The sequence below is a fragment of the Filicampus tigris genome, chromosome 1, assembly GCF_054856515.1.
Source record: "Filicampus tigris isolate MCC_2025a chromosome 1, RoL_Ftig_1.0, whole genome shotgun sequence".
In the NCBI taxonomy this organism is placed as follows: Eukaryota; Metazoa; Chordata; class Actinopteri; order Syngnathiformes; family Syngnathidae; genus Filicampus; species Filicampus tigris.
In genome coordinates, this window is record NC_141217.1 from 20090428 (window position 1) to 20099066 (window position 8639).

At 40.8% G+C, this 8639-nt stretch overlaps 1 long non-coding RNA gene across 1 annotated transcript; it reads right to left on the reverse strand.

Annotated features, from left to right (window-relative positions):
• Positions 1-1712: 1712 nt before the first annotated feature.
• LOC147153184 (uncharacterized) lies at positions 1713-6092 on the reverse strand. The gene is made up of 3 exons (XR_015086110.1): positions 5972-6092; positions 4988-5060; positions 1713-2125 (listed from the first exon to the last, which is right to left on the reverse strand). It is a non-coding gene; the product is annotated as an uncharacterized LOC147153184 (long non-coding RNA).
• Between the last annotated feature and the right edge of the window lie 2547 nt (positions 6093-8639).

Consider the following 8639-nt stretch of genomic DNA (forward strand, 5'->3'; position numbering starts at 1 on the left):
AAGTCATTTCCATTGTTCCTATCTGCTGCAGCAGCCTAACAAGTCTTAATCAAGTTTTGACATGATTATTAACGACCACTTCATGAATCCTTCATAAGGGTAGCCGTATTGTAACGTGATACCTTAAACATTTATGAGATTGAGGAAAATCCACCGCAAGTAATTATTACTTTAATAATTAAAGTGGACTCAATCAAGGGAGCAGTGTTGTTTGTCTAAATCATTCCGGGCCCAGATTTTTTAATCAAGTTGTAAGCATTGCACCCCGACACTTAATTAAGCCACCAGTGAAAAACTAATTTGTGGATTAAGCGAAATAATATGAATAGTGATTTTGCAGCACAGCAGACTCAAACTAATAAGACGCTTGACTAAATGCCGTTTTATCGTTGACTTTTCATTGAGTAGTCTTGTTTATTGTCACTATTTATTATCATCAATGTGAGTCAGTTTTGGATTATGTTAAGCAAGTGCCTCTGCTCCAATTTCAAATTAAGTCATACTTGTTTTATACTTGTAGCATTTGTTCCTCAAAATGGATACAGTATCCCAGAATCCCTCCAATATATTCAATTACAATGATGGAGAAAAGCATTTCACTTGTGCTTCTCATGCAGCTCTGAGCAACCAATCATATCAAAAGAACAAAAAAGGTCTCACACAAGAAGAAATATTATCCAGACTCGGCACCTCCAAGTAGGAATAACATCCTTTGAAAAAAATATAATACTTAAAAGATGCGGGCGAACTGGTTTTATATAGACTTGAAGAAGAAGAGTTACAGTATATGAATACAAGTCATTCATTAAAAAGAAGTCAACCCAAACATGTTTTTTCCAGAATATGTTCTATGCAGGCCCACTAGTTGAAAAACGGAATTCGGATTAATATTGTGTTTGTGGAATATAAATTAAGCAGCAAAATCCACCCACTTTTAGCTATCTCAGGGGGCGGCCATTTTGTCACTTTTGTCGACTGAAGATGACATCAAATTTACTCAGGGCTCAGATAACGACCAATCACGCTCCCCTGTTTTCTGAAGCTTCTTCGAAGCAACTTTGATGTCATTATCCGTCGACAGAAGTGACAAAATGGTCGGCCCTGTGATGGTTCGGCAGTCAGTCAGCTGAGTTGTGGGCGTGTACTTCGGCGCTGCACCTATTCTGCATCCCCAGTCAAGGACTTTATAAGACAGCAGCGCCGAAGACCTGTTGTCAGATTATTCTTCCTTGCTTGCTCTCATTGCTCCAAGTGTGATTTATTGACGACTCTGGTTTGCGTGTCTTTCTGAGTGTAGAGTTTTGTTTTGTTTTTTTTCTACGGCGTGCTTTGCTGTTTCTTTTCAATTGGAGTTTTCCTGATCCTGTGGTGGCAGGTAATTTTGTGTTAATCATTTCCTTGCCTTGTTTTGCAAGCGTTTTCTGTTATTCCATTTTTTCCCGGTGTGTTGCCAGCGATTTTTGTTGAACTTTGGACAGTAGTAAAATTTTGTTAATACATTTTTGTTTGACAACTTTTCGCTGTCTACATTTTTGCGATCCACCCTTTGCTGGTTCCAAAGGGAACCTTAACAGGCCCCTGAGCTAGCTAAAAACAGGGGAATTTCTCATATTCTACAGAAACAATATTAACCAGAATGCCGTGTTTAGACTAGTGGGCCTGCATAGAACATATTCTGAAAAAAAATGTATTCGGGGTGACTTCATCTTTATTTCTTCATTTATGCCATCATTTATGTCACCCTTCATTTAAGTACATTAATCAATTTCTTTTCTTTCCTTTTTTAATTTCAACTTGAGATCTCATCTCATGTCACGTTACACATTGAGCAGGTCAAGAACCACACTCCTCATACATGAAAAGAAAACCAACTGAACCCTACACGAACAGCATTTAGCAACGGAGGAAAGATTGAGGGAGAGTCAGAGGGTAGATAGAGTGAGATAAAAGTGTTGAAGCGATCAGGGAAGCAACGAGAGAACAATGGTCACAATCTCAGCCATATCATCAACAGTGGCCCTATCAACGATGATACTGGTCCACCCCTAGCAACACCGTACCAGCCTCACCACTGCCGATAACAAGATGATAAATGTGAAAGCGCGTCTCCAGAAGCAGTGAGCACCTGCCACAGGGGAGAGACAAAGAGAAACAGGTTAGAAACGTCTTAAATGGATGGTGATTCAACAAAAGCACACCTAACTGTAGCCTTGTCCACAGTAATAGCATGTTATTCAAAACAAGTTGAGATAAAGAAGTGAGAAGGATAAAGACAAAAGAAGAAGGGGGGGGGGGGTGGTTGTGGGCTCAGTGCATCAAGGGAGATCCCCCATCTAGGCTTATGGCAGCATACCTGAGAGATGAGCCGCGATAAGCTTGAGTCATAAAGGAGAGTAATAACATAAGTCTTGAAGAGAATGAGGGTTCCACAAGAGAGACACATGCCTGATAGTTAATGGCTCTACCTCCCATTCTACTTTTAAAAATGTTTTTGGATTACAAGTAAATGTAAGCTCCGGGAGTGCAGCTTTGTATTCGGTTGATAAGGCACCACAAGCTCTTTTATGGTACAATGGTGCCTGACCAAAGGTTTGTATCTGAGCAGGAGGATTTTAATTTTAATTCTGTATTTTATGGGAAGGCGGTGCGGCGAAATATGATAAGAAATATGATCTCTTATCTTCGTTTTGGTGAGGACTCTTGCGGCAGACCAGTTGGAGGGAATTTACAGACTTGCTCCAGAAATCTGTTGGCAAGGAGTTGCAATAGTCTAACCTCAAGGTCACAAAAATACTGCTGTGATGCCTCTCTTGTGTGGTTTTCTTAACTATGGAAATCTTTGGAACGCATATCTAGTTGAAAACAGTTAAGACCACCAGTTGACACATTGTCACATTGGCTAGGCAGAGCCGCCCACTTGTGTGGGGGCGGGCGGCTAAGACAATATAAGAGTTGCCACCATTTTGCCACGGATTAGAGCTTCTTCCGCATCTGGCAAAAAAGGGCTCCACGGTCATGTCTCAATCTTTCTGGTATCCATTAAATAGTTCAACTGAGAATATACAGTCACTCTAAAAACAGTTGGGTTAAAAAGAACACAATTTGGGACCCATACAATAAATGGACCCAACTTTCTGGGTTGTTTTTGCAGAAAACAACCCCCCATAAACCACTATATACAATTGACACCCGAAAGGTTTTTGGGACAAAACAACATAAGAAACAATCCAAAAAATGAAAAGCCACACAAGAAAGTCGGTCAAATTGATCCAATTAGTCGATCGATCCATTTTTGACCCCAAATTGTGTTATTTTTAACCCAACTGTTTTGAGGCTGTAGTATCATACTGTGAGTAAAACATTCTGAGCATTAAAGATGAAAGGACCAGTGAAAGTTAAACGACAACTTTTCAAATGGTGCTGTTACACGTGGTCTTATGCTGGCTGTTCTTTTTTCTTCTTTACGCCATCCTCACAGAAATGTCAACAATTCGACTGGGCCCACAAAGAAGGTAAGCAGAAATCCTTCTTTTGATAGATACATTCCTGCTTACACCTAAAGGGCGTAGATTGTTCTAATTTCTGAGTGAAGGGAATGGGATTTGTTTCAAATTTTGTAACACGGCACACAATGTTGTATGTGTTGTAGCAAATGCCAGAAGGAACTAACTATGTTTTTATATAAGAAGGCCACCGGGGTGAGTCAGTGAGTGTTTCTAAATGGGGAACTGTTCGCATAGGTACTTGTTCAAGTAGGTACTTGTTTGGATGAGTCTTTATTTCGTTAAATAGCCCCTGCCCGGGTGATGTCGTAGGGTGACTGAGTGTCTTAACACATTATTAATTCGAGAAAGAGCCCCCATTGAAAGCACTATACCCAGGGTGAGTGAGTGTTTCGAACTATAGGTGTCTCTTTAAATAGGTATTTGTCCAGATAGCTGTTTGTCAAACAGCCCCATATGGTGAGTGAGTATTATTGAGTGAATACTAATTCTTGGGAAAAACAGCCCTAATAATAGCTAAAGTGATATATTGGAGGTGAGTGCCTCCGAGAGGAGTGTCAAATCTAAGAGGATATATGTATGAGAGGGAAACAGAGAAAATGTATAACATTAAGAAAATTACAAAAAGTGTATGTGAGGAATCTTGTGATACGAGGAGGTAAAATGTGCTCTCCGACGTTATAAGTCCGAGTCCGAGTAGGGTGATAAGAAACTGTGTGAAACTGATTCAAAAGATGATTGACGTGATCATGATTGGCTCACTAGATGGACCACTGCCTTAAAAAACTGGCATGTATGTTAAAACATGTCTAAAAAGTAGTGAAGTATATACTTATGTAAAAACTGAAGGAAGTGAAATTTGTCACGAAATGGATGACCATCTTTAAAATGATGTCTTGGTGAGAATTTACTTTGTTTTCTCGTTTGAAGATGGCTCTGAATGATTGCATCAGTCTAAAAATATTCAATAGTGACAACCCTTGACTGGACGTAAGACGCCTTGACTTGACAGACCTTAAAGGGAAGTCAACCCAAACATTTTTTTTCCAGAATATGTTCTATGGAGGCACCCTAGTTGAAACAAGTAAATATAAGTAAATATTGCGTTTTTAGCCATCTCTGGGGGGGGCCATTTTGTCACTTCTGCCGACTGAAAATGACCTTCACAGTTGCTGAGGGCTCATGTAACGACCAATCACATCTGACCTGTTTTCTGAAGCTGAGCCATGATTGGTCGTTACCTGAGCCCTGAGCAGTTGTGATGTCATTTTCAGTCAACAGAAGTAACAAAATGGCCGCCTTCTGAGATGGCTAAAAAGGAGTGGATTTTGCTCCTTAATTCATATTCCACAAACACAATATTAATCAGAATGCTGTTTTTCAACTAGTGGGCCTGCATAGAACATATTCTTGAAAAAAAGTATGTTTGGCTTGATTTCCGCTTTAAGGAGCAAAAAGACATCATCATATACCAGACTGCTCACCTCATCTGATTGACGTCACAAGTCCAGGATCATCTCCCATGTCCCACCATCGGACTCACCTGAAGATTATGTCCTGAGAGTAACAACATCAAAGGGACTAGATGTACACAGTACACAGACAACACCAAAGTTTGGGGCAGAACAAATCTCAGTGAAGGCGGACTCTCCAAGTGCGAGGTCTCCAGATAGTAAATCAAATATCCAATATTAACCAGAGAATGGAAGTGTGAAAAAACAGTGGGAGTTTTGAATGTGTTAGGGATGAGCCCAAAAACTTAAATAGGGGGACCAACAAGCCCTTTCGGAACTTAGGATGTAATTGGCTAACAGGACTGATCACCCTGGGCTCCATTGCACTCCTGGCTCTGATTCCAATACTGTATTGATGTTTGAAAAACAAATTGACTAATCAAATTCATCCACCATAACAATGACTAATAGACACTATGATCCAAGATGCTCCCAAAAATGAATGAATCAGATGGGATGTAATTTGTCCCATCTTGCCTGTGAGTGACATTCCACCAGTTTTTCTCTCAAGTAATAATGTAACAGGTGACCTGTAATAATGAAACCTGCATACAATTGCTCTCATTCATACACCAGTTTTGGGTTTAGGTTGAACGTTACAGTGGTACCGGTCCAAAAGCAGCTCCTTTTCCAGCTAACGCCAACCAGGACATGCATTTTAATTGGAGGATAAGGTTCAATTGTGTCAAACAGTGCACAAAGTGATAGCAGGGCGATTACAGAAGACCAACAAGGAGGTTGTTTAAAACTTGTAATCATGCTGTTTCACAAAGTGTACCCTGGTACATTTCGCTTTCACATCCAGTCAGGTATTTGCATTTTGCAGTCATTTTCAGCGTCACCTCTTATGTTATTATTTCTTTGAAATAACTTGATGCGTTTGCTTAAATAGAGAAGTCAATAGAAGATTGAGGTCTACTCCATGTTCCGGCCCACGCATATTACCCCAATTACCTAGCAGAAGGACCTATCCCACGGTGGAAGGAAATGAAGGCTTGGGCTGTCTTCCAGCACATCAGTAAAGGTCACCGCTGATTGGCAATGTGTGTGCTTTGTTTTCCGGTCAGCCATGTATCAAACAAAGAACCAGAATGTTGAGGAAGGGAAGGAATGGGAGAAATTCAGCAGCACACGACACACAAGCAACACACAAACAGAATTAAAAGAATTGGACTGGGCCCTTTTTAGTTCTCATGTTAAAGTGGAAGTCAACCCAAACATATTTTTTTCAAGAATATGTTCTATGTAACCCCACTAGTTGAAACAAGGCATTCTGATAAATATTGCGTTTGTGGAATAAGAGTTAATCCACCCGTTTTTAGCCATCTCTGGGTGCGGCTATTTTGTCACTTCTGTCGACTGAAAATGACATCACAACAACTCAGGGCTCAGGTAATGACCAATCATGGCTGACCTGTTTTCTGAAGTTATTTTATTTGTATTTTTTTTAATTCAATATTAAGAATGGCATAATTGTGGTTGTCTAAGGATCTGAACTTCATATTATTCGGTTTGTCATTTTATTTGAATATACAATGTGTCGGGACAGGAGGATTGTGCGAAGTGAGAGAAATATTCAGGCCCACCTCAATTTTTCAAGCCCCACCCATTAGCCACGTTTTGGCTCTGCCCCTGCTCTGGAGCTGGGGGTTACCGACCCGTGATCTATGTAATGTAATATAAAACGTAGCGTAAACCAAACTAACAAATTCTACAGTGTTCAGATCTGCTATTTTCTCAGCCCTATTTTCATATTCTTCACCAAGAAAATCAGTTCATCTCCATTCTCTGCCAAAAGACAACATCTACTTGCAGTTTCAATGCCCTCTGCTGCTGAGGAGGAGTCAGCATTTGGTACAGATGTACAAGGTAACGTTGAGCCATTTTAGCAACATGAGGAAAATAACGCTTGTTGCTTTTCTACCATGCAAGCGGATTTTAATCCATTGGGAATGCAGCCTGTGAACCTGTATGACATTACCTCCTCCCTGATGATCTGGGACAAAAGAGCTCTTCAAAAGTTCAGCGATGGCATATTTTTTTTTTTTCTGAGGAAGATATAGCTTTATTGATGCCTCTGGCTCCAGCTGAGGATGAGAAAGTCATCTGAAGTTCAGTAATCATGACATATTAAAGAACTTCAAAAATATATATTGTTAGTTTTCATAGCCGTAAACACATTCCAACTGTTGTCTACGGGACACTGTAAAGACAAAAAAATTAAGGGTGTGTGTCTACACAACCAGGTTTGCATCTCCCATTCTGAAGGAATATAATGGACAGCAACAATCAGGGAACTTTGAGAGGTCTGGAGGCGGTCCATACATTACTTGTAAGAGAAGCAGACTGTGCCATAAAACTCACTAAAAAGTCCTCATCTGACCTCTTCTTGAAGTGCAGGTATTACCATGTTGCTGAAGTGTTTGCGAGATGAGATTTTATGTCATGGCTTGAGTACTTTAAGCATCGCACAAAATCCCACACCCTCCACCACGGCATAAGGCTGCATAACCTTTGCTCTGAAATGCCCCATTCCTTTAGCTATGCGTTTTGTTCTGTCAGACTCGTCATTGTAAGTCTGATTGAAAGCCGCGGGGAGTGAACGTTGCCCAGTTGACTCTCTCTCCCTCTCTTTCTTTCTTGCACTAGCAATAGCACCAAGATGATGCCTCTGCGGAGAAGCTGACATAAGATTTGTGGCGCAACGCTTGCACACTTTTAACTAAGACTTTCTTACCGCCGTCATTGTAGGTCACGAAATGGTCGCATACGGCAAAGCTGCATAATGATGCCGCTGGCGTGGATACCGTTACATCTTTGCATTGCTTCCCTTCCTCCTTTGTTACGATTGGGTTCCCTCGCTTGCATCATTAGTTGATTACTCATCCATCAATGTGAATTACTGGGCAGCATATATGCATTTTCCCTGCTTGTCATTCAACCAAAGTGCGTGCGTGCGTGTGTGTGTGTGTTTTTACTTTCAGTTGCCCTCATACAATATTCAGGTCGACATACTGCACTAAAAACAGCAACACGTCGCAGCACAATTTACTGCACGCTTCATCATGTGACCGAGCACCTCTCAATGAAATTAGCAATAAAATCCAAAGGCTGCACAAACACACGAACACGCACACACATGCAGTACACACACCTCAGCTTCTCTTTGGATACGAACGTGACAGTAAGATATTTCGACACTTGCTTTGCCAGGTTGAGGGATTCAATGGGATAGGAATAATGCCGTAGTTCTCCAAATACCGCATGCACAAATACTGTGCATACATACTGCCCACACTCCCCATTAGTGTATGAACGTGTGCGTGATTGGGTGAATGTGAGCCTGTGTCAAGTTCTTTGGGCACCATATGGTATAGTAGTAGTGCACACCATTTACCATTTCCTGCAGGACGATTTGTTGCATCCTGAATAGGCTCTATGAGGATGCCTGTACTTTTTTTGTTTTTTTTTTAAACCTGAAACCTCTCCTGTTTGTCAGATAGGTCACATAGTATGGTGGAACAGCAAAAGCAGTAGAAGAGAACATTAACAACTCTGTATAGGAGTTGAATTGTGTCAGTATGTGGACTTGGGCCACAGATTTGAGTGAGGAACCAGAATG